At 37.8% G+C, this 24,828-nt stretch overlaps 1 protein-coding gene across 1 annotated transcript in view; it reads left to right on the forward strand.

The window, feature by feature from the left end:
• LOC5568380 (frizzled-2) overlaps positions 1–24,828 on the forward strand; it is a 120,993-nt gene that overhangs the window by 18,154 nt on the left and 78,011 nt on the right. Inside the window, exon 2 of the mRNA XM_001657980.3 lies at positions 11,806–11,905. The gene's annotated coding sequence lies outside the window, so the exon portion shown is untranslated. The remainder of the gene's footprint in view (positions 1–11,805; positions 11,906–24,828) is intronic.

Below are 24,828 nucleotides of genomic sequence, written 5' to 3' on the forward strand. Positions count from 1 at the left end.
AGAGCATACGAGTAATATCAATCCGATTGTGGGGTACTCATGTCTGCGAACAACGGTTGACTTGTAGGGTGGGTGTTCGCTTAGTAGACAGCCCCCTTTAGTCGTACTAGTGACTTTTTAAGGCCGTTTTGCTATAAATCGTTGCAAAATATGTTTGCCATCAAGGTCAGGAACCATTTATCCAGGTACCATTAACTTACGGCTTGATTTTATCCAAAGATGTTCGAAATGAACAGTTTTTATTTAAATCTAAGCTTTTCTGCTCCTACAGTAGCACTACTAAGAAGAACTATTTATATTCAACGTAATAAGAAAAAAGGAAGTTTTTTCATTGATCGAAAGGTTCCTAGTTGATTGACTACTGGTACATCGACCCTATGAGTGGGTTTGCGTTCTAGTCACGCTTAGCAACATTGTAGACAACGGCGACGAATGAGGTTGGCAGCCTATAGCGATGATCGTCATCACCATCACCATCATCGTCATCTTCGGCATAATTTTTCTCATGTGTGTAGTTTCTCATCAAATGGAAAGCATGTAAGGTACTAACAAACAACATACAGCTTTGGGAAATGTAGGAAGCATGAATATTCATAGCACATAGTTCTACAACTAGTGATGGAGAGAGAGGGAGAGGAACGAATTGCTTCGTCCGTTCGTCCATCACCTTGCTGGCTGCCGATAGAACTTCGTAGTAAATTTAGACAAAGGTGCAGGGTTAGAGTGGCCCATAATGATTAAACTACAAAAATCTGAAGTAAAGGCCTCTCAATTTGTACATTTGGACTCCCAGAAGCTCATGTGAAAGTTTGAGAGGAATACGTTAACTCTAAGGGGGCTGAATGAGCTTGAAGATTGTTTGAAAAATATCAACCAAATATATGGAACAACGATTCCAATAACATTTTTAACCATAGTTGTCGCTGTAGTCAATGAATGTCTTTCAATATTGATTTCAAAATTTTCCAATCAATATAAGAGAGACTGCAATAATTCGGAAGTTTTGCCTAGGGAAACAACCTAGTTTGAGATAACGGATTCCAATCAAGCTATCACAGTAGCTTCTGGGATACAAATGAACAAATTTAGAGAGCATAGCATAAGATTTTTGCACGTTGATTTTCCTCATATTAAAAATGACCCACCTTAGTACAGGGTGCATAAAACCACAAGGCGCACAGCAATGTCTATGAAGGCGCCCCAGCAACTGAGTGCGGCGAGGGGATGCAGCCGTAGACTTGTCTTGTCTGTCTGACAGGCCACGCTTTGCTTCCTGCCTGCCAGCCATCCAACCAGTTACTGGAGTCTCGAGGGAGGTTTTGGGGTTTTGCATGCAACAGACAGCCCGGACAGTTTCAGACAAACAATGCGGAGGAGTAAGTGCACAACAAAGACGGTAACTTCTCCGAAGCCTTCCCGAGCAGTTTCCGTTGCCTCATCGTTTTGCATTCAACGGAATATGATGTAGGTAGGTGGAAAATGGAGCAAATCGAGAATTTATGATTTTTCTATCATTGAATGACGAAATTATCTTTTCTATGAGCGTCAAGATCGATTCGCATATATGGTTTAGATTGAGTAATTCGAATTGAATTACGTGGTAGTTGAAACGTGCTTGGCTATGATATTGATATAATTAAGATCTTTAATGATTCTCGTCGAATTTCCGGATGAATATTGAAAGTTCGTGTAGAATCATGAAGTTTTTCAACAGAGACCTTGAAATGTTAAGTGAAGAATAAAGCATTCTCAACTGGATGCAAGTGAAATTTTAGTATTCCTAGCCGGATCATAACGATTCCTAACGGGTTCGTTCCTAGATTTGGTAGGCGAGATTATGAGAAATCCCAGGAGAATCTATTGATTATTTTGATCAGGATGCCTATTCTCCAAATTCAACAGCAGGCATTGCAGAGTTCGTTCTCATTTGATTTACAAGTACGATCAAAGCATGCGAAGAAAAACATCCCATTTGTATCGCTTCATGATCGGCAATGTTTCGCAAGTTGTAACCTGAGAGTGAGGAGACAGCTGGCTTTGATTGCGAGCTCCGAAAAGTCACAGGAACCTGTCACCAACAGTCACTGGGAAACCGGCACATTCGAAGGGCAAGGCGTGAAAAACCGTCAAGTAATATTAATCAAAATTTCTAGGTGATTTTCGATGATTTCACATTTCAAAAAGTTGAAAACCTAAATATAGTTGTGTTTTGCAAAACTGCTATTGATTTTTTTACATTCATATCCTTTTTCATATCTTTTTACAACAAGAAGGGAATATGATTTTGACCAAAATAAGTTCACCTGAACGTTGTGCACAACCCAAGAATTTAAAAAAAGAAGTCAAAGAAGGCAAGAAAACAGGCCAACTGTCAGTGAGCTGTCGCCTCTCTCTCAGGTTGTAACAAGCTTGATAAATAGCAGCAGCGAACGAGACCCCAAATAGGAAGCGATGATAAAATTTATTTTTCTCGCTTGTTTACCGTTGGAGGCAGTGAACCAAAATGTACCGTCAAAAACTGTAGTGAGCGTGACAATCACACATAGACTACCATGACTTTCATGCAACAAAAACTTTCATGTGCTACTGAAAATAAAAGTCATGCGCGACTGTGACTATTTTTTGGTCAGCAATAAATGTATCATGGTTGTAATGAATAACTGTAGTAGACATTAATCTGTATTATCATAATGTGCCACTCACAATGTGCACCGATTGAAATATGTTTTTCTTTCCATTCTTGTATCAACCAGCCGCACCCTCAAGGCTGTCCATAACTCACAGGTTATTTTTCTATTTTTAGACTCCTTTTCCTTCGTCGATCGGTTTTTCGGCTATACAAAAAAAAATGTGCCGATCGTGATCTTTGATCAAACAAACAACCCCCGCCCTTCTCCCCCATGGATGACCACGTTGTTTATGGACAGCACCTTGTGCGAGAACGGCTCGAAGCAGAAACCTACGAATAAAGAGGGTAGAAGCAAACCTAAGAAAAACCCTGGTGCTCCGTTTGTGCCACTTTTTTGTTGCTTCCAATGAACGCTCTCTCCTCCAATGGACCAATGCACGAGTTCAGTCGTTGACGTTTGAGCGGTGCCATGTTATTTACGTTACCATGGTATCTAGTGAATACGGCACCGCTCAAATGTCAAATTAGTGAACTCGTGCAAAGGTCCATGGACCAATGCACAAGTTCACTAATTTGACGTTTGAGCGGTGCCGAATTCACTCGTTACCATGGTCACGTATACAACACGGGACCGCTCAAACGTTAAATAGTGTACTCGTGCATCGGTCCATTGTGCAGCAGTGAAAACGCAGCTGTGATGAAGTGGCGATTTGGATCAGAAGCAAACGAATGAAGAGTTGTCACTACGATCGCAGCTGCGTCGTGATTGTTTTTTACATTCATTTCGCATTCCCGTCATCCACAACAGCATAACGTTCATGGGAGGCTGAAAAGAATTGCACGCTACTCTTATCCATGTCAGGTAATACATTCATGGCTGCAGTAAGAATGTATCAGTAGCAAACTGAATGTCACAAATGAATGTTTTGAAACCTCTTGCATGTGAATGTAACAGCAATGCGACAATAGCATCAAAAATGTATTATACGGTTCACTGGTTGGAGGTCAGTTTTTTATTTTATTGGCCCTGTTTATCGGTACCCCGAACATCCGATAGCAATAGTGTCCTCAAGGTTTAGAGTTTGTTACGATGGGTTTCATTATGAGCGCTATCCCCCGGTCTAATCATTGCTGTAGCAGTATACGATAAACGGGCTCTCATGATTTGCTGTAAACCATGATAATTACAGAGAGCGATAAGTGAGAGATTCTCTTAATTTTCTTAGGATTCCATCCCTGCTCATCAACTAAAAGGGATTGCTAAAAGGATTTTGAAAATTTCTAATTGTGTTTGTATCCAAGGAATCGTTGCGGGATTGCAAGTAAATCTCTTTAAAATGTATGTACAGTCGACTCTCCACAGCTCGATATTCTACAACTCGATATACTCTATAACTCGATGGATTTTTCGATCCCTTCAAATTTCCATACATCGTGCTCTCCATAAGTCGATATTTCTATAACTCGATATCCCCACTAGTCGATGTCACGTGAGAAGTAAATTTCTCTCCATAATTCGATATTTATTTTAAAATTGTTCTTTTTTGGGGAAACATAGTCTTATTCTTGTTTGGAGGGAATAAATACTCGTAAGTTGTAATAGAAGTTGAAAAATAAGTAAATAAAAAAATATTGTCAGTAAAAATAACGAGATTTCGAGCATTTCGAAAAAAGGTTTCAAATAATGGTTTGTAAAATGCTATCATCAAACTAATATTGCTCTCTTACAGAAGTGATTATATATGTATTGGAAGTACAAAAATTAGTTCTGTCGATTTTGTGATTTTTTGTGTCGGTATGTTCTATAACTCGATAATTCTATAAGTCGATGGTCGATGGTGAATATCGAGTTATGGAGAGTCGACTGTATTTCTAAAGAAATAATGAGTATTTCTAACGGAATATGCATTCATGTGGTGTCATGAGATGTTCTAAGCAAAATATTGAGGACTCTCAGTTGGAATTTCAAGAATTTTCAATTTTTTATTGTTCAGCGGTGTCCTCATAAGCTTCTGCGTAATCTTGTGAATTCTGAGCGAAATCACAGGTGCCAAAATTTATCCTATGGGATAAAATAATTTGGAACATGCCTGGAACATATATCTCAAGATCTTGATCAACTGGGATGGTACTGTCAGCAAAGTTATTCAAAAATACAAGGTCAATCTGTAGTTGGTAGCGAAAGCGCCAAGACAATTATTGCAACTTCAACTTCTGTTGGTGTCTTCGTCCGTATTTGGTGTGTTTGTCAAAACCATTCATCAAGTGAAAAAACCCCAAGTAGTGATCGATTTGATCGAAATTCTTCCAAGAGATAACGATTTATTAAATAACTGGATTGCAAGATTCTGAATACATTGGAGCAATGGTTCTCAACCTTGTTGGAGTCGGGCCCCTTTCAGATTCTACAAGCCTTTCACGGCCCTCTATAAATGTTTCTCAGAAAAATGTCAAAATCCCAATCCAATGTTTATGAAAGTTTAGGATTTGTTTAAGTTACAATCACAAGCCGATACCGTGTCAAAGATAGTCCAACAAAGAATAAATTCAAAGATGTGATCAATAATTTACCGAGGATCATGCAAGCAAATCTCCAAGAATCTGAAAAAAAACTGAAATCAATAATGAATACTAAAAGGCATCTTTTGGAGCAGAAGCAGGAATCCCTTTATGATTTAGTAGAAGTCCTGAAATATTTTCGAATACAAAATGCCAAAAAACTCTTGATGAAATTTCTCAAATATCTCATCGAGATTCCCGTAGTTATCCAACTATCAATCCGCAATAATAATAATCATAAAAAGCAATAATAAGCCTTTTTTCCAATGGTTCGGTGGACCTCCTGAGAAGTCGTCAAGGCCCCTAGGGGTCCGTGGACCACCGGTTTGTGAACCACTATTAGAGGATGGTGTCATCAAGTTATTGATGTGGTCAAACAACAAGTTAGTTAGCATTCACAAGGTTCTCAGGGGCTCCCTAGTGTTGCAAGGAATACTCAAGGGGGAACAATAATAAAATGTGTTTTTAAGGTTTTATAGCTGTTTTCAAAGAGCTTCTGTTAGTGATAAGTTCCACATAATTGTTATGAAACTACAACGAGTACGTAAGTCCAACAAGTTATCCAAAGTCCACAAGTTATTATTTTTTTTATTTAGTATACACTAAAGACCCCGAGGAGGTAGAGCTCCAAATTCTGTCAACGTTGTCTCTTATTACCTTTGAAAGAAGAATCATAATTGGAAAACGCAAATTTTGCCTCAAAAACTTTCGAACGATTGACGAAATTTTCTGATACATCGCACAACCTTATTTGGGTCTCACAGATATCCACCACGTGGTTATAATTAATTCAATTAATGAAATCATTCGTGAAAAATTTCGTTCAAGCTATTGTACCATTAGTTCACCGTACTACATCATGTCTTCCGACGAAATACCCTCTACAGTTCAAACAAAACAGCTCAAACTATTTGTCTGGACATTTGACATGCAATTTTTGAACAATTTCATCCGTTTTGAATCTTGGTTGTTAGTCTGTGGGAGACATTTCGTGCAAGCACTCCTCCTTTACCGTTTAGCACTGCCGAGCAAAATCCATTTTTAATATCCAATTCTTGATATTTTAATTTAATATCAATCATGCGCTCGCTCCTCTCCATGTGTTTTGATTGCAAATTGTGTCTGCTAGCATTAACCCTCCCCCCTCAGACCTATCTCTATTTGAGCATTGGGGATGGCTGCTTGAATGGCAAACCAAACCGTACGTCAAACGCGCGGGGGAACCTCAGTGCTGGGTTCCCCTTCAACTAGCTCCAAGTCGCGCAGAATCGAGTACGATGGTGTCGATTGTGTGGCGGTTTCAAGCTGAAGAAGAGGGGAGGCAAGCAGACGAATCGAGCAGCAGAATTTTGATCCGAATGCTCGGCGGCCCTGCTGCGTGTGACTGCTGTTGGGGCCTCCACCCGATCGAGAAACAAACATACAAGGGAATATAAAATAGGTTTGGTACAACTACCCCGGAGAGAGGCACAGAGCTGGGCTTGGGTAAAATTCTATAATTGGTATCATTCTGTTGTTTTAAATCGATAGATTTGTTCATCATTTTTCAATTGATGGTACTTTTTAATCATGTCATTTCTCAATTCCTACTTTTTCCATATGGGACAGTAGAGTATTACAATACTTATTATTTTTCTTTCCACTGGTGTTTCGTCATTTCTGTCATAGAACTTGTTTCTCAGCTTTGTGTTCTATGCTCACTTTCTTCGTTAGTAATCGAGAGCATTAATTGTCAATCAAATTTTTGCATTTGTTTATTTAAGCTACATCTCGTAGATACTTCATGCCCTGGAAAGTCGAAAAGATCCTCACCGGATTGGAATTCAAACGTCCCACCGTAAGCATGGACCATAGCTTAGTTCGGTCCTGGATAATCGAGTTCATACGCTCGATCCTAAACTGAAATAGAAGTTTAGGCAAACAAACACAGCGGGAGAGACACAGAAACTAGTGAAGGACTTCGTTTCTGAGTACAGTGATGTTCGGAATTATGCCATCCAGCTATCCATTTCTGAAATTCGAATTATCACACTGCTAAAGATGAGAATCAAGTGGTCAAAGTTTCCAATTTGTTTCAAAATTTTGAATGAAGACGTAAACTAATCAATAAGGCTAGCACAGCACGTGCTCCGCACAATCCAATACAGCACTGTACACTATACTGCACGTTCCTATGTTGAAATTTGTTTGGTTAGCTAGCAGTGATGGGTGGTGGCGGTGGTGGTTGATAATTTGCTGCAGCAATGTCTGCTTGGGCCTGGCCTCATGGGTGAAGCTAATATACATACAATTTCACGTACGACCGTGCGTACCTACCTTCTAGTTGTCATCGATGCGATCCATCTGAATGTAATGTATGTACACGGGGCCTTTCTTAGCCGAGTGGTTAGAGTCCGCGGCTGCAAACCAAAGTCATGCTGAAGGTTTCTGGGTTCGGTACATGATCTTTTTGCCATGGAAATTTCCTTGACTTTCCTGGGCATAGAGTATCATCGATCTCTCAGTTTATAACTGTGGAAGTGCTCATTGAACACTGAGCTGAGAAGCAGGCTCTGTCCCCATAGGGACGTAATGCCAAGAAGAAGAAGAAATATGCACGCAATAGGAGTGTAAAGGTGGCTTCATTGAAATTGGGTGGCACGGTGCCTTGTCCCGATGACGACGACGATGATGGACGGATAAAAGCGGCAAATAGAAGGGGGTGAATTTGACCTACTTTTGTACAAATTCTTGAACTTACAATAGGACAATCGATCAAATGCGTTTGATTAATAGTCAGCCTAGTTTGACATAGTTTGTAAATGAACTTTAAAATTAGTTCAACCTCAGCAGTGTTCTAGTGTATGGTTGATAAAAACCAACTTTGTTACTTTTCATTAGTTTGAAAACTTGATGGGAGTATATTTTAAAAAGAATCATACAGCACCAACTACATTCGAGTACAGAAATTGAATAAGAGGGCCTTCCTTAGCCGAGTCCTTAGAGTCCGCGGCTACAAAGCAAAGCCATGCTGAAGGTGTCTGGATTCGATTCCCGGTCGGTCCAGGATCTTTTCATAATAGAAATTTCCCTGACTTCCTTGGACATACTTGCCACACGATATACGAATGCGAAATGGCAACTTTGGCAAAGAAAGCTCTCAGTCAATAACTGTGAAAGTGCTCATAAGAGCTAAGCTTAGAAATTCTGTTCCAGTGAGGACGTAATGCCAGGAAAACGAAGAAGAAAAATATATAGCATGCAATATCCTTTGACATTTTAGGAAAAACCGTTTAAGAATTTTATGAAATGTATTGTGAAGATACAGTGTTGTGAAATTAACATTATTTGATTTGATGTCGTGATTTTATGTTAACCTTCTTTATACATTGGGGACATTTCACATCAGATATAAAATTCTTCTTCTTGTTTCTGGCAGGATTGAGCCTGCTTACCAGTTAAGTGTTCCTTTGAGAGCTACAGTTATTCACTGAGTGCTTTCTTTGCTGATTGACGTTTTTTGTTTGTGTAGAGGTATATCATGTGGCAAGTGCAAAGATTATCAATGCTATGGGAAGTCGAGAACATTTCCAATCGCAAAAGAACCTCGACCGGTGGAATTCTAACCCCTTTCCCCTTTCTAACCTTGGTCATTCTGGAAAGCTGCACGTTTACTGATACGGTTATATGGGCTATGTAGACAGAAATCGCATTTTTGGGACCATTTCAAATAGTGATTCAGTAAATCCTCCAGAAGTTCCTAAAAGAAAACCTCCAGAGATTCTCGAATTATCTAATGGATTTTACCAGAAATTCTTCCGAAATAATCTCTTTCGCAATCCATACAGCGATTTCTCCAGAGATTCTATGAGGAATTTTGAAAGAGATTCATCGAGGAAGAACTTTTGTTCGTTATCAGATTGTTTAAACTGTTTCCGATAGGGCAACAGAAATATATTCAGCAATTCCTACAAGAATTTTGCCACAAGTTCCTCCAGAGTTTCCTCTGAGAATTATTCCAGGAATTTCTGCAAGAATATTTCTACAGGGATGCTGCCGAAATGCCTCCAGTGGTCCCTCTTAGATTCCTGGAGTAAAATATTTACATGGATTTCTTCAGGAATTCCTACAATGATTCCTTCGGAAACATTTCCAATAATTCTTGCAACGATTACTTCAAGAACAAATACTGCTGACTGACCACGCTAAGCCCCATTACCTTATATATTGTTGTTACCCTAAACTGAAACCATACCGCGAGTGTTACTGTTCCCAAAGCTAACACTATAATTAAGAAGCAAACTTGACATTTACACATTTACAATTTCGACAAATTCGTCTCCGTAATGCCTGATGGCCCAAGAGTCTATTATATAAATTATTAAGCAAAAAAAAACAAACAAAAAAAAAACTCGTAGCGCTGAACATTAGCGCAAAGTTATGCTGAGAGTGAGAGCTTTATATCCTAGTCCAAATCTTATCTGATTGGAAATTTCCCCGACTTTTCAGAGCAAATATCATCTTTGTGCTTGCAAATAAAAAAGTGGTTAAAAATACTGGAGAAGCGCTCATAGTTCAGGTACTATCCCAGTTTGGACATAAGTCAAAAAAAAAAACCCAATTTTACAAACCAATCTTTTAATAATATTTTATTTTACTTTTTTTGTTATTTTTAAGTTTGTTTCCAAAAATATATTGAAACTTCAACCAAAAAATTTCGAAATTTAATGATTGTCAAAATTTGACAGCCAGAAGAGGTTTCTAAAACAGATGGGAATGTCTATATTACGGCTACGGTTTATTTAGAATCGGGCACTTGTCAAAACTTAAAACGTAGTTTTTTTCCGAAAGGACAAGTTTTGAAAAATATAAAATCTGTTTTTTTAGTTGGCTATCAAAAAAAAACTGCTCTTTTATTTTTGAAAAAAAAAAATGCACATTGCTTACTAGAGCCTTTATTCCTCAGTGAAGTTTAACTAATGAAGAAGTTTTCAAGACAAAGCATACTGTTCGATTACTCTTCGTTATCAAGCTTTGAAACCAATTGTCTTTTAAATGATGGGTAAAGATTGGTTGAACATTGCGGAATACGTTTTTATCTCAAGCATCAAAATACCGCTATTTACTTAATTAAGGGCTGCTGAATTCATTGTCGATTTCAAACGTATCATAGCACGTCTAGTTTATGAGATATTGGCTGATGAAAAAGGAAAATTATACTATCAGCCAACTTGCATGCAAGTTTTCTAGCTTGTAAGGAAATGTATTTGCTTAATTTGTCACGGAATTCAAACTTTACTTTAGCAATACTTTTTAGTAAGGTTCATAATACTATCGATGCTCAGAAGTTATTTTTTGGTGTATTAGAAAAGTATTGTATTTTGTCATATAAGAGAAACGAAGAGTTTCGTATGGAGACTGCAAGCATGTTGAAAAAATCGATTTAATCTTAATTTCATCGTGCAATTTCAACCAAATTATATCTGAAATGAAAGTTGAAGTCCTATTTTGCATACTTTGTGGATTAGATCGCACAAAAGTTTGATAAATTATACTTTAAATTTCATGTAAACATCAATTCAAACCAGTGTTTTATACAACTTTGGCGACCTGTAGCTAAAAATTGTGACGTGTAGGGAAATTTCTGGCATCAGATTCAACGACCCCAAATCTACTAGCGACACATAATTTAATCCTTGAGATACGTAAAAATGTCACGCTATGTAATCAGAAATGTCATTCTTTTTATGGTTGCTTCCTCACTTTTGCTTCATATTCCGAACATTTTGATTCAATTCCCGGAAAGCTCATGAAAATCGTAGTTAGAAAAGTACACTTACTAATTGTAATTACCAAGCCATTTGAAAGATGTATATGGTAATCGCAGTCAGGAACTCTAATCTTTCATAGATATCTATGGTCAATATTTATAAAAACAAGTCTCCAAAGTGGGAACTTTTATCCAGCAAATATTAAAACATTTGGTGTGAACTGTTTCTCGTACAAAGGAGATTGTTCGAAATATAAAGCTGTTCGGAATATAAATCAAACAATGGTGATCGATATTGGATCAGGTACTAAATTCCGGTGCGCAGCTTGAAGTTCGATTTTCCCACCGAAAAAGCATCCTAAACTGGCTGCGGTCGTGCGGGAAAAATCGATCCACCAGACAGTTACAGGTTCTACCGAACCACACTGGACGAAAAAACTGTAACAATTGAGTCCCTGAGGAAGGTCCCAAACGGACCGAAACGTTGGACAATATAAAATAACAGTTTTTAATTTTGTCAAGACTGAAAAGCCAATATATCACCTATAAATCAAAACGGCACATTAAAATTTAAAATTTTCAAAATTTTATAAAAATTCGAACACTTGAGGATAAAAAAAATAAATAAAAAAAATCGTAGAAGAAAAAGTATCTCTTAAATACCTACTATATGGAAGCTTAGACTCTACCGTTTTCTTAGGTTCCTAAAAAATCTATGAGATGTCATTATCCCACATGCAATTTGTCAGACTTTTTATTCCAATAAATGTTTTGTTTTATGTTATTTTTTTTTCTCTTCTATAATAAAACCTATCATTCCTTCAAAACAAGGGTTAACAAAAACTTTCAATATTCTGTTTGTTTTCAGATTCCAGCCATCAAACAATGAGCTAAGCCGTACATAAGGCAGATCTTCTTCATCTCTTCTCATCTTCATCTACACCCATCTATAAAACATATTCTTAGAGGTAAGTTCAAATTATAATTGTAGATGATACTATTATAGATATGCATCCACAATTAAAAAGTCTCCTCTACTAACTACAGTTTAAACCCCAAAGTCTCCCGGTTGAAACACTCCAAACGACCCTCATTGGCATCGTTTTAAATTGTTAATTCATGCCAACCAACCGAACGAAAACTATCAACTTTACAGTTCCACCTTCCCATGGCAGCTGCTACCGGTTCCGCTTCTCGGACATCGGTCTCGCCCGTTTGTCAACTATTTAACCCATACAATTAGCTCCAAGCCCTCTCCTGCGCCCGGGAACCTAATCGAGAAAAAAAATTAATTAAATCAAATTAATAATCCCAAAACAACAGAAAACCTAACCTAATTAGAGTCGGAAACACACTCACGAAGCTAGGGCACTTCCACGCCATCCACCGCGATAAGTTGGTTCGATTGAAAAGCCTTTCGCGCGTCTACGGAGTGTGTAGTGTTGTGACTCGACTCGTTCACCGTTCGTTCGAAAAATCATCTCATTAGCCCAACAAGATCGCCTATCATCGAGTTCCACCTTCGTCGACGAGAAACAAAAACCCTGCCTCTCAGGAAGGCTGCTGCACGCGAAATTGCTGCTCGGCCCCTCGAGGAAAGGAAGAAGGTTCAAACGACTTGACTTCTCTCGCGCGTCCCGTATGCTTGCCTCAGCTTTCTGCTCGCTTCCATTACCGTCATCATCATCATCGTATTAAACTTCTTCGTCATTGCACAGTGGTCCAGGAATCAGTTTTACGCGGAAAGATGAATTTTGAGCTTTAGAATGAAACATTAGACAAAAACGGTCTTCTACAAAGTTGTTTGTATTAGTAAGGTCCTTTGTTTGGTGTTATTTAAAATTAGGGTGGACCACATTTTCATAGAAATTGTGTAACTAACTTTCTTATTTGTAGAAATTATACTATACATGCACCAGCAAAGTTGTAGACCATTCAATTTTAAGCAACTTTGCCAAAAAAAGTTTTTTAATATCTCTTAAATTGACCGATTTAGAGCTATTTTCCTACGGTGACATAGGGTGGTCCGAACAAAATTGGTTTTCTGGCTCTAGAGTTTTCAATTCAAATTTCTCATCAAAGTAGTCTATGAAACACTTTTAGAACTTTGAAAAATGCGTAGTTTGGTGAGTGAAGAAACTCGTTATCTCTTTCCGTTTGGGAGTTATTGTTGTTTTTCTCTCAAAAACATGCCTACTTTGATCGTAAATATTTTTGATTGGGGCAAACATAAAAAATATCTTTTGACGGCATTCAAAAGACAAAATAAAATTGTATATTATATCAAAAAATAACAAATGTGTTATTTTTGTAACTCTAATAAAAGGCCCTTAAAAACAAATGATTTTAAGCAGAAAAACTTCAATAACTTTTGAACTAAAAAAGATATCATCAATATTTTTGCATGAAAATTTGCGTTTTGTTAAGTTCTAAAAGTCGTCATAGACCGCTTTGACGAGAAATCTGAAATAAGAAAGATAGGGCTTTAAAACTATTTTGAAGATTTTCATAGTATGTATTTCTTTATTATTTTGCATTTTGAGCATGAAAATAAAATTTTAGACAAAAATGATCTTCTACAAAATTGTTTATAAAAATGTAGGCTTTCATACTGAGTCATTCAAAACTAGGGTGGTCCACAATTTCACACAAGTCATATAATCAACTTTTTTATTTGCAAAAATACTGGTATATACTCTTAGGCAAAGCGGTAGAACTTGGAATTTTGACCAACTTTGCCAAAAAAAGTTTTTCTGTAGCTCAAAATTTGACCAATCTAGAGCATTTTTTCCTAATCATCAAAGGGTGGTCCAACAAAAATCAGTTTTTCAATTCTAGTGTTTTTAATATTAGTTTCTCGTCAAAGTCGTCTATGAACGACTTTTAGAACTTAACAAAACGCAAATTTTCATGCAAAAAGATTGATGATATCTTTTTTAGTTCAAAAGTTATTAAAGTTTTTCTGCTTAAAAGCATTTGTTTTTAAGGGCATTTTATTAGAGTTACAAAAATAACACATTTGTAATTTCTTGATATAATATACAATTTTATTTTGTCTTTTGAATGCCGTCAAAAGATATTTTTTATGTTTGCCCCAATCAAAAATATTTACGATCGAAGTAGGCATGTTTTTGAGAGAAAAACAATAATAACTCCCAAACGGAAAGAGATAGCGAGTTTCTTCACTCACCAAACTACGCATTTTTCAAAGCTCTAAAAGTGTTTCATAGACTACTTTGATGAGAAATTTGAATTGAAAACTCTAGAGCCAGAAAACCAATTTTGTTCGGACCACCCTATGTCACCGTAGTAAAATAGCTCTAAATCGGTCAATTTAAGAGATATAAAAAAACTTTTTTTGGCAAAGTTGCTTGAAATTGAATGGTCTACAACTTTGCCGAAGCATGTATAGTATAATTTCTACAAATAAGAAAGTTAGTTACACAATTTCTATGAAAATGTGGTCCACCCTAATTTTAAATAACACCAAACAAAGGACCTTACTAATACAAACAACTTTGTAGAAGACCGTTTTTGTCTAATGTTTCATTCTAAAGCTCAAAATGCATCTTTCCGCGTAAAACTGATTCCTGGACCATAGTGCATTGGGTGCAGCGCACGGTGGTTCCATTTGATCTAAGAAGCGGTCACAAATCATCTTATGCAATATTTAGTGAACAATACCTTCAGAATTAGAGGAATAAATTCATTGGCAGCACTGTGCAAATTGTGTAAGGTTGTCTTCACACGAAGACTACATATATGAAGGACTGGTAGCAGGTCTCATTTTAGAAGCTTGATCACTATTCTAATGCAAGTTTCTTTTTTTCAATAGAAGGTCTCTAAAGCTTTCTTTTTTAAAAAGGAAATGGTATCTAATGAACATTTATTTGGTTTTAAAACTTATTCAAACTCAAAAGCAGAAATTTTGTTCCATTATAAACATTTTTACTACCCTGTTGGGTACGTGTATGAAAATATTTTTTCTACATACATGAGGTTTTACTGATCCACAGAAACGTATGGGAATTTGAGAACAAGAAATTTACATTTCGATTTTTGGCCTTTGGACGGTACCATTGTGTAGCGCAGAGCAATCGCAGAGCTGACCGCCGGTAAGGTTCACTTTCCACGGAATTCAGACTTTTGCGTGTCGTCGTCGCCTCTCACCCTTTCCTCGCCCACTTCAGCTACAGCAGCGCGCGTGAACCACCCAACGAAGATCGCCGGGTGCTGATATCATAAATTTTCCTCCAATTCTTCATTCCTTTGTTTGTTTTTACTCCCTCGGTCCGTCCCCAACGACTCAACGCGCGTCTTCGTCTTCGTCCGAGTCGTTGCGAGATTCCATCCTCGGGAACATCTGCGCGTTCTGAAGAATGACTGTTCTCTGGATGGTGTAGTGCGAGTAGAACTCGTGGGCATCGAGCCAAAAAGAAACCGAAGAAGATGGGTTGCAATTTTCTGCCCCTCTTGAGCCCCCTCTCCTTCGCATGCTAGTCGCAGACGCAGAGCTCAAACTGTTAGCTCATTTGCTTTGAGCATCCTCTCGAGTTCACGGATGATCGGATGGTGCAGGTCGTGCTGCTGCTGCGCTTCCTCGACATTTGATAGCCATTGCCGGCCAATTCGAGTCAACCAGCAGTGTTCGGTTCTCAGGAAATTTTTCGAAGAAATCTAATTAATTTCGGAAACTGAATCCGACAGGCGAGAGGCTGCAATTGGTACGGCATTGATCGGAATCTCCAGTCGTGTTCGTCGGAACTGTCAACGTCGTGGTCGTTTGGTGAAGGGAATGTTCATGAAATTCGGGAAGTTTCTGTTGGGAGCGATATCTTTCCGACTAAAATCTACTCTTTATGCTAATTTTCGAAACTTCAAACTAATCTACGAAGTGGGTGAAAAGCACCCAAGATTCCAAGAATTTCATAGAAGTTTCTTCAAAAAAAATTTCCACCTATCTCTTATTGATTATTACACCCATGGAGTTCTCTATAATTACAAGCTTGAATCTTTCATGAATAAGTTAAATAAATTACTGAAATATTCCTCCCAAACTTCAGCTTTTTTACAAAAGCAACCTCCAGTAATTTCTCAAAATATGTCTATAGTTAGAAACAATTCTTAGTAATACTTTAAAGATTTTGATATTAGTTCTAACAAAAATTTACCCAAAGATGCTTCTGACAACATCTCCAGGTCCATATCTGCTAAACAAATTCCTGCAATAATCTGGTAAGACTTATTGATCAATTACCCAAGGACTTTTTACAAGGGTGGAACAATCATTGCAGACCGATGCTCCTATCAGCCGCAGCAGAAGATTTCAGACCAACTCTTGAAAACATACAACACCAACACGTAAAGGGAAATAAGCTTAAACTGTTTATTAGGGCGATTCAAAATATAAACATGTTTGAAAATCCAATCTCCCATATCTCCCTTACCATTCTTACCATAAAAATAGTGTTCTGTGTAAGCTTTTTCGGTCGTGATTTGAAGGTGGCCCAAAGACCATATAGGTTTATATGGAAATTACTACAGTGAAATTTTGAAAAATGTTCCAAACACGTTTGTTCTGGATTGTAAGCACCAACTTATCATCCCATAGTGAAAACTCATTCTTCAAACTATAATAAAGAAATTTGTGGAAGAGAGCAATTCAATCCGGCGAATATGAGAAGGGATATTTATGAGTTTGTTTGCTGTTATTTAGCTTCATATGGGATTATAGCCCTGCAAACAGCTGCAAAAATCCCAAATAAAATTAGCTCAAATGGATTTATTTATTAAGCAACTTCCTTCAATAAGGTTTAAATTTTGATTTTTCACTATAGGATGATAAGTTTGTACTTACATTACAGTACTAACGTGTTTGGAACCTTTTTTTCAAAATTTCTCCATAGTAATTTCCATATAACCTATATTGTCTTTGGGCCTCCTTTAAATCATTACCGAAAAAGCTGAAAATTTCACAGAACACTATTTTTATGGTAAGGATAGTAAGAGAGGTTGGATTTCCAAACATTTTTTTTAAATTTTGAATCGCCCTACTGTTCATAGTAAAAGATTACGAAACTTAGTCGAAATGTGCCTGAAGACGGGCGGGAGAAGCTTCGTTTTGCAGCGATTTTTCCGCGTTTTTCTCATAATAGTTTAGATTTTAAATATTGGAAATCATCAGAAGTACCATTGGTCGTAAAGATCTCAAATTAAAGCTAGAGAAAATGTTTTTATGGCTTTGATGGTTTTTTGGTTAAATTTCCCTCCGTTGATTAGGGGAAAAACACCAATTTTCGACACATCGACGAGTTTTCGACCCATTTATACGATTTTAGCTTACTTTATGTGGAATGTTTAACTCTTCTTAGGCTCCCTCCAAACATCTCGAAACATTTCTGGCAATATAATTCCTAGAAAAAACTCATAAAAAATGTTTGGTGGATTGTAAGGACGATCTCCGATGAATTTCTGGAAATTATTTTGACGAATTTAAGGTGGATTCTTGACATTTTTTCCGTAACTAGTAAGTTTTTTAACGAGTTCCTAGGCGATGTTGAGATTTCTTTGGTGTATTTCTTGCAAAATCCTTGAGTGTCTCCGAGTTAGCTTTTCACGAACCATAGCAAAATATTTTACAGTGGCACATTTTAACACTTCTATTGTTTCACTCCAAATTTGAATAAAGGCTCCATTTCTTACGCGCTTTCTTGCACCTCATTTTAAGGTGACCTCTGTGGAGACATTTATAATCCGTGTTCACGAAATTTTTAGCATTGGACTGGTTCATCCCACGACCAACGGTTGCACTTCCCTTCCGAACAAAGTTATCGCCTTTACCTTAACGTCATAAATGACTTTAGAGTTCATCATTGAAAATTTTTGTGACAACTTGTAGACACTTCTATGCGGATTTTTCTGGATACTTGTATGATGAATTCTCTAAGGTAGGGGATGGAACAAGATTTAAATTACAGACCTGCAGTGAGTTGATACGGTTTGAGACTAGCAAGAAGCGTGTTTTACCACTAAAACCAACTCAAGGTGTCTACTACCTGATAAAACACGAAAACCTGGAATTATAAGGAAATTTTATTAAACCTGGAATTCTCAAGGAATTTCAATAAAAATCAGGGAAATTTTAAGGAAGTAATTCAAAGCATATTAACTTGACAAAGAGTTTCCGCATCAAAAACCCTCAAAAAATTTCTGCTGTGCCGCTAACGAAACGCTCTTAGAGCTATTCAATAAGGATCTTTTCGGTTATGAAATTTTTGACGACTTCCCAAGATATAATTGATTTTTTAAGTAATATTTGATCAGTTATGGATTTACATATCTTCATCCTGCATGAAGATATGTAAATCCATAACTGATCAAATATTTAAAATAATTCAAAATTTGAAAAACTGGGAAACTGATTTTGGGAAAGTAATCTGGAATTCAAACAACTTTCAATTTAAAATGTCAAAACAATCAATTTATGTATTTTAGGGCTGGTAGCAGGTAGGCTGGATAGAAACTCCGATGCAAAGATGAGTCGATTTTGACACTATTCTGAGGAGTAAACACTGAACTCAGTTTTTTCAACACAGGTCCTCAAGCGATTCGAGTTTATACATCCAAAAAAAGGCGAGGATTTTTACCGGTACTCACTCTCTCTCTCTCTCTCTCTCTCTCTCTCTCTCTCTCTCTCTCTCTCTCTCTCTCTCTCTCTCTCTCTCTCTCTCTCTCTCTCTTGTTGCGATGCTCCCCTTACCTCACGCTTCAAAAGAACTCTAGAGTGTCCTGCCCGAACAAGGCAGTTCTCGGGGAGTTGTGAGAGCACTCTTTTTTGATAGAATTTCACTGTTGTCTTTTGTGCTGCATCTTCCTCGCTCATTTTTTGTTGCCCCTTTGCTTAGCTTTTTTTCGCTCCCTCGCAAAGGCAAAGGCACCACGCTGCTGTAGAGTATGTCACCGAACTATGATGATGTTGAAGAGTATTATCAAGCCTGGTAGCAGGTCTCTTTTTAGACACTTGGTCCCTTAATGGAATTTTAATGGAAGTCACTAAAAAGTCTCTATTTTTGATGAAGGTCTAAAGTCTTTAATTTTTAACCAACATGGTATCTCAAGTCTCTTGATCATGCTTGCCTTCAGAGACAGTAAGGTGTCATACACAAATTATGTCACGCTCCTAGATCCTAGGCTTGACAAGCCTTACAAAAATTTTGGAAGACTCATACAAAAAGCGTGACAAGGGGGGGGGGGGTCGAAAAAGTCAAAAATTAGCGTGATATAATTTGTGTACCATCCCTAACGAGACTTTTCAACTAATTCCTCAAAAATTTCATCTCAAATTTCTCGAGGAAGAGCTTTAGAGAAGCTTTCCTGGTGGTTTCTCCAGAGATTTCATCTGGAATACTTTCAGAGAATCCTACAGGGATCTATCCAGAAATTCTTCTATAGATTTCTTCGCCAATTCTCCCGGATATTCTTCCAGTGATTTTTCAAAGAATATCTTGAGAATTTTCTCCAGAATTTGCTTCAGAAAATACTCGAGCAACGTTACTATCAAGCTTTTTACGAACGCGGATGGCCGCACAAGCAAGCTTGCTTTCTGGTAGGGATCAATCGAACTGACATTGGATTTAAGTGATTTGGCAGCTGATCGATAAGTTTGATGGTCAAGCTTATCGAATTGCTGTCAAACGACCCAAGTCAAATGTCAGATCAATTGATCCCTACCAGAAAAAGACCTAGCTTGTGGCGGCCATTAGCGCTCTTCAAAAGCTGGATATAAGCGACCCAAGACAAACGTAAAATCGCCTGATCCCTACCATAAAGCGAGCCTGCTTGCGGTAACCATTGGATTTAAAAACCTATATTCTACAGTAAATCTCTGATGTTAATCCGGGATTTTTGTGAAGCCTTTGTCAGAGTTCTGTTATTTGCGATTGTCTGGCGAAATCTTTTCAAACTTCCCATTAGTGAGTTTGTTTATCATCTTTTCATCGTAGTATATTTCTGACACAATTGCTTGGTGTGTTCTGGATGATCTTGGCGGCTTACTATTGTTCTACTATATTAAAATTGGTATTTTCCTTCAAACTATGTAATTCAAAAGAACCTAAGCTCTCGCGGTTGAGGACAACAGTACAATAAGGAAAAAGAGGGTTTTTAGAAGAAATGTACCAACAATCTTATGGTACAACCGAGTCCACCGAGTCCAGTACGAAGTCGTCAATCGAAAACTCTTTTTACAATCAGCTCAAAGCTTACACAATTCACAAGCTTCCAACCCTATGTACTGTTACTGTTGATGGTCATGCTTCCCCAACATCGCATCGCTCTCCTCACCATTCGAAGAAGTTCGCTCCAATTTGAGCGGCCCCAGCCGAACCCGGTCCAATTGGTGTATTTGGAGAGGTAATTTAGCTAAATATGCAAATTAGCCCCCAAGACCACAAGAGAACGAACGAGGCAGCGGCAGCACAGCGCAGCAGTAGTTTGGAAATTACGGATGATTGGGCATTGGGTGTAACGTCGACGAGGGCAGCCAGAAAGGACGGTTCGGACGCGCCAGAGGTGATTTTCGTAGCGAAAAACGTAAACTTTTGAGTCAATTTAATTTAATAACTTTTGTTTGCCTATTTAGTTTTTGCTTTTTTTTGGGTTGTGTTCGGTTCGGTCCAGGCGGAAGTGATTTGTTTTCCTTGGCAATCATCTGGCGGTTGTATGGAATGGAAGTGGCTGGTATGAGAGGAAATTGATTATCTAGCGATGTTGAGCAGAATGAGGTAGCTGGATGGAATGGTCGGCCTGATAATTTTGCAATTTTAAAGTCTTAATTTGGGAGGCTAATTTATTTATAAAATTTAAATTGCTGTGGAAAACCTGGGAACAATTTTCGGTAACAACGTCCTGGAAATGAATTATGGTGCTATTAGCGGATGAATTAATTCCAACTGTTGCACCTAAAATCTACAAAAGGTCATAACATTCATTGGAAGAACTCAATGAATCGGTTAAGAAATTGTAAAGTAATCTTATTAAAACAGCGTAAGAGTCTAAAATATTGTACATTTCAACGATTCTGACAATTTTTTTTAAATAGTCGAATTTCTTAGTTTGAATATTTTTTTTACTTTGGACACCTTAATGGCATTTGGATTCCATTAGATCGACGTTTTTCCTAAGTTATAATCAATGGAAAATCATAGTCACTACTCCAATGATAGAGAATTTAGACTTCCTGCGAGGCAATTTCCAAAAATTAGTTTGGATCAGATGAACTTGCTGTCTAGTGCATTGGAAAAGTTAATAGGCAAACATGAAAGTACATTCACCAAGTTGTGTGTCAACTAAGACATACAAAGCCTAACAAACATGACAAAAAGTTTTATACGCCTATGAATGACGATAGCAATCATGTTTTAAATAGATTTCAGTAAAAACAGCTATATGTAAGTTATTATTTGTTAGAAATTTGAACAACTCGTCTTCTATACCATTCAAATACAAGTTTATTAGTAAATTTCTTGTCTACTTGTACTGCTTCAGATATAGTTGCGGCTTTGAACATTGCATCAACCATTTGTTGCGATTGTTCATATAAGAAATCTAAATAAAATGCTTACATGTTACCAGACGTTTCGGAGAGGCAAAATTGAAATTAGGTATACAACATTGCATAGATAATCTTGGTTGATTGATAATTTGAAATTCTGTAGCCGAAAGAGCAAACCTTCAGTTGCTTATAATCATTTTTATATGACAAGAAATCAGAATCATTCCGAACATGAACTATTCCCTTTCGAACACGAATAAATCACAAAATTAAGCGCGCCAACAATTAAGTTTGAACTTTGATACCAAACTCGTAGAATTCGACCTCACTCACAATAATGGTTTATTTTCCACCCACTTGAACGCGCGCGCACGGCCAAATCACAAAAAATAACCGTTCAGTTATGGAACAACGGACGCCTATGGCCCCAAAAGAAACCCAAATCACCAAATAATGAACCATACAAAATAGCACAAAAACGTCTGTCTACATCGCACACAACAACAACTGCAACGGCAGCATCGCCACCAATCTCCGAGAATCGAAGTTTGCTCATCGCATTCAGACAAAAAAAATCGCGCTCTGCGCTACGAATTCAATGCTCTCTCAAAAACTACCCACCAACCCGTTACACCTCCCGCTTGTTACTCCGGCTCAGAGCGCGAGCGCGCACATGGATAATTTCCACCACCAACAATATAAATACATCATTTGCGCCTTTATCTTTCGGGTTATTTGCTTTATTTGCAAACAACAAGAGCAAATGAAAATAATAATTACACGCCACTCATCACCACCTCGTTTCGCTAACTTGACGGACGGCCCCCGGTTCGCCGATGGCAGCTCGGCTCGTTGGCTGCGCGCGGATTCTCGCGATTCCTCTTCACACTTCGTTCGCCTGTTCGACAGCAGCGCGAGGTGGTCGTCCCGCTTCGCCACCTTCCGCCGTCCCGACTCTCTCTTTTGATCGACACGATCGCACGCAGGCCGCTGTCGGATGCTGGAAGGTGAATAATAGTTTGCAGTGCTTCGAATCTGGCTGGAAGCGGTTGAGCGTTGAACCTGTCTGCCGCGGCCGGGACAAAGTTACAGCAGCCTCCCTTGTTAAGCTGGTGCAACGAGCGGCGCAGCTGGAGCAAGGAATGAACGAGAGATGACCGGGATGACTGGCTCGTTTTGAGGTGCTTGACTGGGTCGAAGGAATACGCAAATTGAGCTTTAAATAGCTGTGGAAAAGTACTTTTTTCCTTGCGTATCGTTGTGAGACAAACGCTTCGTCATGTCGTGCGAATTTGGGACAACCAAATGGCTACTATCGGAATCAAGAACTCAATGTTAGCGCAAAATTCTAGTGTTGTCAGAATCTCTTTGTCGTGTATCAACAGATTTCGTAAAAAAAAACAACCATGAAAATGCATTCAAGCTGCAAAATCAATGCATGTTTGCACACTGTAGTCCCCAGCCGTCATGCACCATGGGCCAGAGAACTAAAATTTATGAAAATTTTCGTTGATTATTTCTTTTTATTTGGAACATGTATTATGACTACTGACAATTGTATTTGATTTATTATATATACATTGCACTCTCTTTGATTTAATGGATTAAATGAAATGAAGTTTCAAGAAAAAAAATATGTCAAGAATATTTTTTGCATATACGATTTTGGAGAAAGAACTTACTAGGGTGCAGAGGTACTTGGGCACTTTCATAATAATCTTTGGCATGGAGTTTTTTTTTCTCGTCTGAATTGTCTGAAACTTTGCAATAAGAAGCACTATCTGCATATTGTGGACTGCTGAAGTGAATCTGAAATGCCAAGAGTAGGGTCCGGCTCTTTTTATTTGACATATTCTATATACTCCACTGCACTGTGACGTCACGCATCAATTTTGACAGGTACTGGTCCTGTTGTTTACAGTTTGGACTTAGTACTTTTTTCGAATCATTCTTAATTTCGTGAAAGTTTGCTGCGAGGAGAGGTCAAATCCACTGCAGATACCCACGGATCGTATTATTCTATCTTCCTACCGTGGAAAATCGTCACCATCAGCGTGCTGGTGATAGAAATGCGAAGATGAAAAAATGATGGAAAAATCGACTAAGTCCGAAACGTAAACAACAGGACCAGCAGCTGTCACATAAGTGGAGTTAGGCTCGTCATATGCAGTGCTCTATAGAGTAATGTGAATTTAAGATTTTATCATCGGTTTTACAATGTACCGAGGGTTGCCACCCAATCGGGAAAATCGATAATTAACCGGGAATCGTAAACAATTAAGATTTAACCCTTTCACATACAGTGGAATTCCGTTTTTGACATGCTCCATTTTTGGCATGCCCCTATTTTAACAACAAAATGGATCCGTTGGTAACTTTTTTGAATACCATTAAAATCTTCATTGTTTGTAAATATTATCGTGTATTCTGCTTTATTGCGTATGTGAAAAAGCATACCGCAATAAAATAATCAAATCAAGCGCAAAATCGGAGATATTTTCAAAATTGCTAGCGACCTCTTGCAAAGATGTTGGGTTACGTGCATGACCTGATTCGCTACTCACCACATAGCTACGCACATGCGCTAGTGTCTATGCACGAAAAATCGCTAAAAGATAACGCGGGAAACATTTGCATGGCGAAATGCATCTAACGAATTATTTCTCGAAATTCGGAACATATTTCTAGTAAATATTTGGTGCTGGTTGTGCATAACGATAATGGCTTTCGCGCCTAACAAATATTTTATCGATTATAGCTTTCATTTACGAGATATTTGAAGTTTTATGCCATTCCCCATACAAAATTAAACGAGAAAACTTCTGCCGATCAACTGTGGGCATGAGCCAAGCAGGTAATCTATTGCCGTTCAATTCGTATGTTTGCCTTATATCATGCTCAACTTCTAAAGGAATTCAAAACCATTTTCAGTGAAAATTTTCTATTTTTCGACGTTTCGGCGCAATGTATTTCGCCATTTAAATATAATGATAAAAAATGAGGAACGTCTATCACAAATAATATTACGGGTCTATAGATTCATAGCATTCTCCTATCCTATGGAAATCGGTTTCTTAGTAGACTGTTCCTATGTCTGATCAACATTTTGGTACCTTAGAGATGATTTTACAACATTCTAATTATATTCTCAAAATCATTTATCGAAAAATAAAATAGAAAAATGGGATCTTATTTCGGCACGGCTCCGTTCTCAACAACTGAAAAGTTCGAACGTGTTGCCAAAAACTGAATCCCACATATTTTTTTTTTAAATAATGTCATCTTGATTTTAATTCTACTATTCAAAGAGAGAGAAAACAGAACTTTAACTCTAAAATA

The sequence above is a fragment of the Aedes aegypti genome, chromosome 3 (genome assembly GCF_002204515.2).
Source record: "Aedes aegypti strain LVP_AGWG chromosome 3, AaegL5.0 Primary Assembly, whole genome shotgun sequence".
Classification (NCBI taxonomy): domain Eukaryota; kingdom Metazoa; phylum Arthropoda; class Insecta; order Diptera; family Culicidae; genus Aedes; species Aedes aegypti.